General features: G+C 33.5%; 1 long non-coding RNA gene across 1 annotated transcript; it reads right to left on the bottom strand.

Moving 5' to 3' along the window:
- Positions 1 to 2,997: 2,997 nt before the first annotated feature.
- Positions 2,998 to 6,244, bottom strand: LOC138339529 (uncharacterized). Its single transcript, XR_011212341.1, has 4 exons — positions 6,174 to 6,244; positions 5,015 to 5,078; positions 4,331 to 4,399; positions 2,998 to 3,236 (listed from the first exon to the last, which is right to left on the bottom strand). It is a non-coding gene; the product is annotated as an uncharacterized lncRNA (long non-coding RNA).
- Between the last annotated feature and the right edge of the window lie 3,391 nt (positions 6,245 to 9,635).

The following is a 9,635-nucleotide window of genomic DNA, read 5'->3' as shown; positions in this document are numbered from 1 at the left end:
TTTTATGGATAGAAAGATAAAATTGAAACTACAGAAAAAGAAAATAATAGACAAAATGGAGATCCAGTGGAAGTTTAATAAAATCCTTTAAAATTGGCTAGCAACAGAAGTTCATTCTTAACTGTCATTAACCCACATTATGTGAAAATCTTATTTATTCGAATTTATAGTTTTATCTTCTTCTTTTCTATAATTATTATTGTCTGTTTGTATCCACTTAAAGAGGGAAAAATGACTAGAAATGTAACTAATACATTTATCTTCTTCTTTTCTATTATTATTATCGCCCTTTTGGATTTCATCTTAAGAAAAAAAATGACTAGAAATGTAGCTAATAGATGTGTCAATTCGAAAGTGAACAAGTAATTAAGGACAGAGAAAGTACAATATAAAAAAAATATTATACATAGTGTGTCAATTTAGTTTAGAAATGTATAACACAAAAGACGTTTATACACATATATATACTAAATGAGTAAAAATATTTTCTTCCCATAGACATAAAACATAATTTCCTCTTAAGCCTTAGGCCTCAATTATTTCCATTAAGATTAAGAGGTCTAAATCTAAATACACATTTGATATTAAGATTTGCATTAAGAATCAAGTGTTTTGATCTGAATACACATATGAATATTAAGATGAGGTCTCTAAATATAAAGACTAAATAATTAATACTGTTTGTTTTCATTATCTGAATGTGCATGTGAAATTAACATTAAATTAATAAAATATCATAAAATTTTTATTTCAACAAAATATATCGCTTTTGATAAAAAAAAAGTTTTAAAAGTGTTAATAATCATGATTTGGAAGTACAATTTTTTTCATTCGAAAACCTTGATAAACGCAAATACACCAACATTGTTCTTGACACAGTCAATACAAGAAAACTATTAATAAAAATAAAAACTTGAAAGGATTTATGAAAACTTATCAGTTCAAGAAGCAAAAAATGGTGTTTGATTGAGAAAAAAGAGAAAGAAAGTTTTGTGTAATGAGATTAAAAACCCACGCTTAAAGTAGAGTGTCACGACCCAAAAATGGACGTGATGGCACTCGTCTTATCCCACCAATACAAGTAAGCCTAAAACTCAACTATTACAATAAAAATGCGGAAAATTTACTATCAACTTACAGTATACCCCAAAACATGGTTGTCACGTGTACAAGCCTCTAAAGTATTACAATCGGATCAAAAGAAAACATAAGTCTCATATGATATTGTTTCTAGAGTAGAACGAAATCATAAGAAAGAGTAAGGAGGGATGCTGAGATGACCAACAACTACCTCACAAAATCTCCAGGAAGCCTCGGAAAAGAAGAGAATATATCATAAAGTCCGGTCTAGTAACCTACAAAAATTTGTAGAAGCAAGGGGTGAGTACCAAACCACACGGTACTCAGCAAGTAAACCTCTAAACACAAGCTAAGGGGATGAAATACGGGTACTCCTACCACCCCCAACCGAACCTCCACAACTACAACCTACATAAACATCAGCCCAACCTAACAACTCACAGTTTACATAGAACGTAACTCAACAAAAACATTTAGACAAATTACATATCCTCCACAACAACACTTTAACAAATTACATATCCTCAACATCAACACTTAAACAAATTAGATATCCTCAATAGCAACACTTCCAAAAATTTACATATCCTCAATAACACACTTCAACAAATCACATATCCTCAACAACAACACTTCAACAAATTATATATCCTCAATAACAAGCTCAGTATTCAACAATCACAAGTTCCGCAAAAAGGCAATCACCAGATCAGCAAAACACAATATCAAGTTCACTAATGATAAGTATGTGCAATGTAATGGAATGCAATGTCAAGTATAATGATGCATGTCTGACCTAGTGATACACACCCGCTGTCTCTCAGTCCGGGACTCATGGGGGACATATCTGTCCATGCATCTGTCGCAGCGCACGACACGACCTTCGATAACAGTAACTATCGCGGCGCGCGATACGTCCCTCGAAATATAGTATCCATCGCGGCGCGCGATACGTCCCTCGAAATATAGTATCCATCGCGGCGCGCGATACGTCCCTCGAAATATAGTATCCATCGCGGCGCGCGATACGTCCCTCGAAATGGTACATCCTCTTTAAGTTATCATTCTTTCTCAATGGACATAACACTTTCACAACCATGTCTCAGAATAATGCAATGACATGTTCACACAAATAATGAGGAGATGACCATTTTCATAACATTGCACAGTTCACAACTACACAAACATGAAATCACATCAACAATGATTCAACAAGCCATCAAACATTTCTCAACACATCACACATAAATAATTAATCACATCGCCTTTTGTTATCCCTTTTATTTCATCATTAGAATTAATCAATGTGGACAAGTCAACCCATCACCAATCCCGTTACTCCCAAACACATATCACAAGGAAATACAAGCATTCCATACACTTAACAAGAGTTTACAAATCCACTTGCCTCAATTTATCGAAAACTCACTCCATGACTTGAGCCTTTAATTTTCGTTGAACTTCCAACTCAAGCAATCTATTCATACAAATGATCACGATAAGATTTCGAAACTAACAACATTCATATTACTATATGTCTAACTTAGACCCATTAACTTGCCCAAATCCATAAAATACAATTAGTTCGTGATTAAATGACCCTATAGACAACAACATTGATATACTTCTACCTCGTACTCCAAAAATCACTTAAAACCCCTAGAGTCCACATTTATAATCAAGTTCTTACTCTTGATACAAGTGAATATACAAACTTTCAAAATTTCAAAACATCAAGCATAGGGTTAAGTCTTTATTCCTTCAAATATTAAAGTCAATTGACATTCACGAACCACAATGCACCTACTATTTAATTAGGTATCTTAATATGTCACGACCCAAAAATGGACGTGATGGCACTCGTCTTATCCCACCAAGACAAGTAAGCCTAAAACTCAACTATTACAATAAAAATGCGGAAAATTTACTATCAACTTACAGTATACCCCAAAACCTGGTTGTCACGTGTACAAGCCTCTAAAGTATTACAATCGGATCAAAAGAAAACATAAGTCTCATATGATATTGTTTCTAGAGTAGAACAAAATCATAAGAAAGAGTAAGGAGGGATGCTGACATGACCAACAACTACCTCACAAAATCTCCAGGAAGCCTCGGAAAAGAATAGAATATATCATAAAGTCCGGGCTAGTAACCTACAAAAATTTGTAGAAGCAAGGGGTGAGTACCAAACCACACAGTACTCAGCAAGTAAACCTCTAAACACAAGCTAAGGGGATGAAATACGGGTACTCCTACCACCCCAACCGAACCTCCACAACTACAACCTACATAAACATCAGCACAACCTAACAACTCACAGTTTACATAGAACGTAACTCTACAAAAACATTTAGACAAATTACATATCCTCCACAACAACACTTTAACAAATTACATATCCTCAACATCAACACTTAAACAAATTAGATATCCTCAATAGCAACACTTCCAAAAATTTACATATCCTCAATAACACACTTCAACAAATCACATATCCTCAACAACAACACTTCAACAAATTATATATCCTCAATAACAAGCTCAGTATTCAACAATCACAAGTTCCGCAAAAAGGCAATCACCAGATCAGCAAAACACAATATCAAGTTCACTAATGATAAGTATGTGCAATGTAATGGAATGCAATGTCAAGTATAATGATGCATGTCTGACCTAGTGATACACACCCGCTGTCTCTCAGTCCGGGACCCATGGGGGACATATCTGTCGATGCATCTGTCGCGGTGCACGACACGACCCTCGATAACAGTAACCATCGCAGCGCGCGATACATCCCTCAAAATATAGTATCCATCGCGGCGCGCGATGCGTCCCTCGAAATATAGTATCCATCGCGGCGCGCGATACGTCCCTCGAAATGGTACATCCTCTTTAATTTATCATTCTTTCTCAATGCACATAACACTTTCATAACCATGTCTCAGAATAATGCAATGACATGTTCACACAAATAATGAGGAGATGACCATTTTCATAACATTGCACAGTTCACAACCACACAAACATTACATCACATCATTAATGATTCAACAAGCCATCAAACTTTTCTCAACACATCACACATAAATAATTAATCACATCGCCTTTTATTATCCCTTTTATTTCATCATTAGAATTAATCAATGTGGACAAGTCAACCCATCACCAATCCCGTTACTCCCAAACACATATCATAAGGAAATACACGCATTCCATACACTTAACAAGAGTTTAGAAATCCACTTGCCTCAATTTATCGAAAACTCACTCCATGACTTGAGCCTTTAATTATCGTTGAACTTCCAACTCAAGCAATCTATTCATACAAATGATCACGATAAGATTTCGAAAGTAACAACATTCATATTACTATTTGTCTAACTTAGACCCACTAACTTGCCCAAATCCATAAAATACAATTAGTTCGTGATTAAATGACCCTATAGACAACAACATTGATATACTTCTACCTCGTACTCCAAAAATCACTTAAAACCCCTAGAGTCTACATATATAATCAAGTTCTTACTCTTGATACAAGTGAATATACTAACTTTCAAAAATTCAAAACATCAAGCTTAGGGTTAAGTCTTTATTCCTTCAAATATAAAAGTCAATTGACATTCACGAACCACAATGCACCTACTATTTAATTAGGTATCTTAATATGTCACGACCCAAAAATGGACGTGATGGCACTCGTCTTATCCCATCAATACAAGTAAGCCTAAAACTCTACTATTACAATAAAAATGCGGAAAATTTACAATCAACTTACAGTATACCCTAAAACCTGGTTGTCATGTGTACAAGCCTCTAAAGTATTACAATCGGATCAAAAGAAAACATAAGTCGCATATGATATTGTTTCTAGAGTAGAACAAAATCATAAGAAAGAGTAAGGAGGGATGCTGAGATGACCAACAACTACCTCACAAAATCTCCAGGAAGCCTCGGAAAAGAAGAGAATATATCATAATGTCCGGGCTAGTAACCTACAAAAATTTGTAGAAGCAAGGGGTGAGTACCAAACCACACGGTACTCAGCAAGTAAACCTCTAAACACAAGCTAAGGGGATGAAATACGGGTACTCCTACCACCCCCAACCGAACCTCCACAACTACAACCTACATAAACATCAGCCCAACCTAACAACTCACAGTTTACATAGAACGTAACTCAACAAAAACATTTAGACAAATTACATATCCTCCACAACAACACTTTAACAAATTACATATCCTCAACATCAACACTTAAACAAATTAGATATCCTCAATAGCAACACTTCCAAAAAATTACATATCCTCAATAACACACTTCAACAAATCATATATCCTCAACAACAACACTTCAACAAATTATATATCCTCAATAACAAGCTCAGTATTCAACAATCACAAGTTCCGCAAAAAGGCAATCACCAGATCAGCAAAACACAATATCAAGTTCACTAATGATAAGTATGTGCAATGTAATGAAATGCAATGTCAAGTATAATGATGCATGTCTGGCCTAGTGATACACACCCGCTGTCTCTCAGTCCGGGACCCATGGGGGACATATCTGTCCATGCATCTGTCGCGGCGCACGATAAGACCCTCGATAACAGTAACCATCGTGGCGCGTGATACATCCCTCGAAATATAGTATCCATCGCGGTGCGCGATACGTCCCTCGAAATATAGTATCCATCGCGGCGCGCGATACGTCCCTCGAAATGGTACATCCTCTTTAAGTTATCATTCTTTCTCAATGCACATAACACTTTCACAACCATGTCTCAGAATAATGCAATGACATGTTCACACAAATAATGAGGAGATGACCATTTTCATAACATTGCACAGTTCACAACCACACAAACATGAAATCACATCAATAATGATTCAACAAGCCATCAAAATTTTCTCAACACATCACACATAAATAATTAATCACATCGCCTTTTGTTATCCCTTTTATTTCATCATTAGAATTAATCAATGTGGACAAGTCAACTCATCACCAATCCCGTTACTCCCAAACACATATCATTAGGAAATACACGCATTCCATACACTTAACAAGAGTTTAGAAATCCACTTGCCTCAATTTATCGAAAACTCACTCCATGACTTGAGCCTTTAATTTTCGTTGAACTTCCAACTCAAGCAATCTATTCATACAAATGATCACGATAAGATTTCGAAACTAACAACATTCATATTACTATATGTCTAACTTAGACCCATTAACTTGCCCAAATCCATAAAATACAATTAGTTCTTGATTAAATGACCGTATAGACAACAACATTGATATACTTCTACCTCGTACTCCAAAAATCACTTAAAACCCCTAGAGTCCACATTTATAATCAAGTTCTTACTCTTGATACAAGTGAATATACCAACTTTCAAAATTTCAAAACATCAAGCCTAGGGTTAAGTCTTTATTCCTTCAAATATAAAAGTCAATTGACATTCACGAACCACAATGCACCTACTATTTAATTAGGTATCTTAATATGTCAAACCTTGAATTTTAAGGCGATAACCATATGAAAACTTTTATAATCGAAGATAAAAATATTCCTAGTAATTTAACATAACATACATACCTAAACCGAATCTTCTCCATTTATATAAAATAAAATCTAGCTACCGGACCAATGACAATCTAACTAATGTGAATAGTTAGTTAAGTATGTGAAATACTCCAATAACTAAAAGGGATCTCATTCATCTTTTGACTTTTATAGATAAATTACAATATCACAAAATTCTCTAATTTCTATATATTCCAAATATAAATTAGACCACTACATGCAATTGGAACAGATTGTTCCTTAAAATTCTGGTAAGAGCAAATTGAATAAGACATAAAACTAACACATGGCATATCATCATTGTACATATACATATATCACATGCACTATATTCCAAAACCCCTATTTCAATTCAATTATAATGTAATACTATTATATACATATATATATGCATCAATTATGATAGAATATGCACTATGAGGAACAATTAATGCATGCCTAAGAGAACATGAAAAAGAATTGTTCTTACGATGATGCAGTTTGTTCTCTTTTCCTTCGTCATTCTCTGTTCAGGTATGTTTTCGTCCCTTCTCTTTTCACTTTTTTTTTTCTGATTAAAATAATTATGTATTATATGTGACAAACCCTAGTAACTTATTTTTGATAAATATGGATTAAATATTATAAGGTGTTAAATAAATTATCACTTTAGCCCATTAATTATCAATTAAGTCAATTATCTATAATTACTCATAAATTAACTCAAGTTAAAAGAATAATCAATTTTTTTATTTGAAATGACCTTCCGGGTCATTACATTCTTCTCTTTTTTTTTTCTGATTAAAATAATTATGTATTATATGTGACAAACCCTAATGGCTTGCCTTTGTGCCAACATTTTTTCTGTATTGTGGTTAGTCTTTTTGCAAACTTTACAAAAAAGAATAGAGTTTTTCTTTTCTTTTTCTTCAACCTTCTTGGAAGAACCACCATGATCCTGCTTCTTTTTTGGCTTGTGATTTTTCTTCTGATGAATTTTTGAGAAATTTCGAGAATTCTCATTCATTTTAGACTGAAAAGCCGTCATCTCTTTGGGTTGATCTTCATGAAAAAATCTTCGCTTCTCGTGTGCACGAAATGATTTAACTAGCTCTTGATGGAAAGATTAGAAAGATGTTTCGTCTGCTTAGTCATAGAAACGATGTACTCATACTTTTCTGTGACACTAATTAGAATCTATTCCATAACTTGTTGGTAAGAAATTGTATCACTATGATTTCTCATTTCATTAACAATATTATCGACTCTTGTGCAATATTCATCAATTTTTCAGATTCTATCATCTTTAAATTTTGAAACTCTCTTCTAAGAGTTTTAAGATTTATAGTGCGTACCTTTTCGTCATCATACACATCAGTTTCCTGAAAATTCTAAGCTTCCTTTGCAGTTTCACAAGTAGCAATTTTTGCAAAATATACTCTTGAGACTCCTATTTGGATTAGTCTCAAGTCTTTTGCATCTTGACGATATTTAGTCTCAAGATTTTTCATCTCTACTGCTGTAAGATCACCATAGTTGTATGGCTCTTCAAAGCCATTTGGAACAATAGTCCACAAACCGTCAGCTTTCAAATGTGTTCTCATTCTTATCTTCCAGTATTCAAATTCAGTTTCATAAAAAAATGGAGTAAGAACAACTGAACAATCAGCACCTTCATTTGTTTTGGATGTCATATTTTTTTCTTCGCCTAACCCAGATTAAGAATAAAAATCTGCTCTTGATACCAATTTGTAGGAAACATGGAAAGAAAAATAATATCTTTAGAAAATACTCAAGTTTATTATAGGCTACTTAAGTCCACTTGAGATGATTACAATAATCAACCACATCACTATTTATTCTACTCAAGATATAAATCAAAAAGTCTCACACAAATAACTAAATACATGTATCACAATTTACTAGATACATGTACTAGGAAATTCTAAAGAAACTTCTTGAAAAACTATGAGACAATTTCGGAAGACTAAATATTGATGCATTAATTCCAACATTCAAGACCGAATCTATTCAATCTCAAAAGTGATTATTAATCCTTTTAACCTTTGAGGAATTCTTTGTTAGTGGTTGTGAATGATTTATTTTTGCAAAATTTTTTATCTTAATTTTGTAAAATTAAGTTAGAAAGACTGAGAAATAAAATCATTTGATTTCATTCGATCTCAATAGCTACTAAATAATTATCTTAGGTTGAATTTTATCTCTATGTGCCTCGGGTAAGGCTTGTATAGGATCCAAAATACATTTACTCCTCATACCTGTCAAGATATAAGCCTACAAAGCTGAGCGAGATTAGCATTCGATGTCATTGCTGGTACGAACATTCTCTTAATATGAAATAACTTAGATCATGCAACTAATTATGAGCAGATACAAACTTTAAGTTCTCTGAAAAGGATAAGTAATAGTCTTGTGAAGAGAGTGTTCTTCTCAAACCATAACTTTAGATTCAAGGAGCGACACACAATAATACATTTCATAAGATTTTAGTGACTAACTATAATTTATGAATCCTCTATTTATTGAATAGTGACTATCAAAAAAAGGCATTGTCTTACTTTAATTTCTAACAGATGCAGACTATACAACTACAAGGTCATGATGAGTATGATTTCATGATGTTATTGACTTCTTGTATTTAATAATATGTTGAAGGCTATATTAATTGGTAATTTTCTGCTCAATGTTTCATGATTTGACATGTTAGTTAAGGTCTAGTATTGTGTTTTGACCCAATTCACCAGGCCGTGCAGGCACCAACTCTAACATCTAAGTAGGAGAACCCTCATATTCCAAAGGTTTATTCATGCAGAAAATTAACTAAATAGATATATTGTAGGGTAAAATATTACTAGAACCTATTATTTATGCACTAGTCAAAAAATTATTTAGAGTAACTTGACAACCCCAAGGATCTAGTCTAACAAGTACCAGAGCTTTTAAGAATTACAATAGGATAAC

Source organism: Solanum lycopersicum, chromosome 11 (genome assembly GCF_036512215.1).
Source record: "Solanum lycopersicum chromosome 11, SLM_r2.1".
In the NCBI taxonomy this organism is placed as follows: Eukaryota; Viridiplantae; Streptophyta; class Magnoliopsida; order Solanales; family Solanaceae; genus Solanum; species Solanum lycopersicum.
The sequence above is the reverse complement of the archived record's forward strand: the minus strand, read 5'-3'. Positions and strand labels throughout refer to the sequence as shown.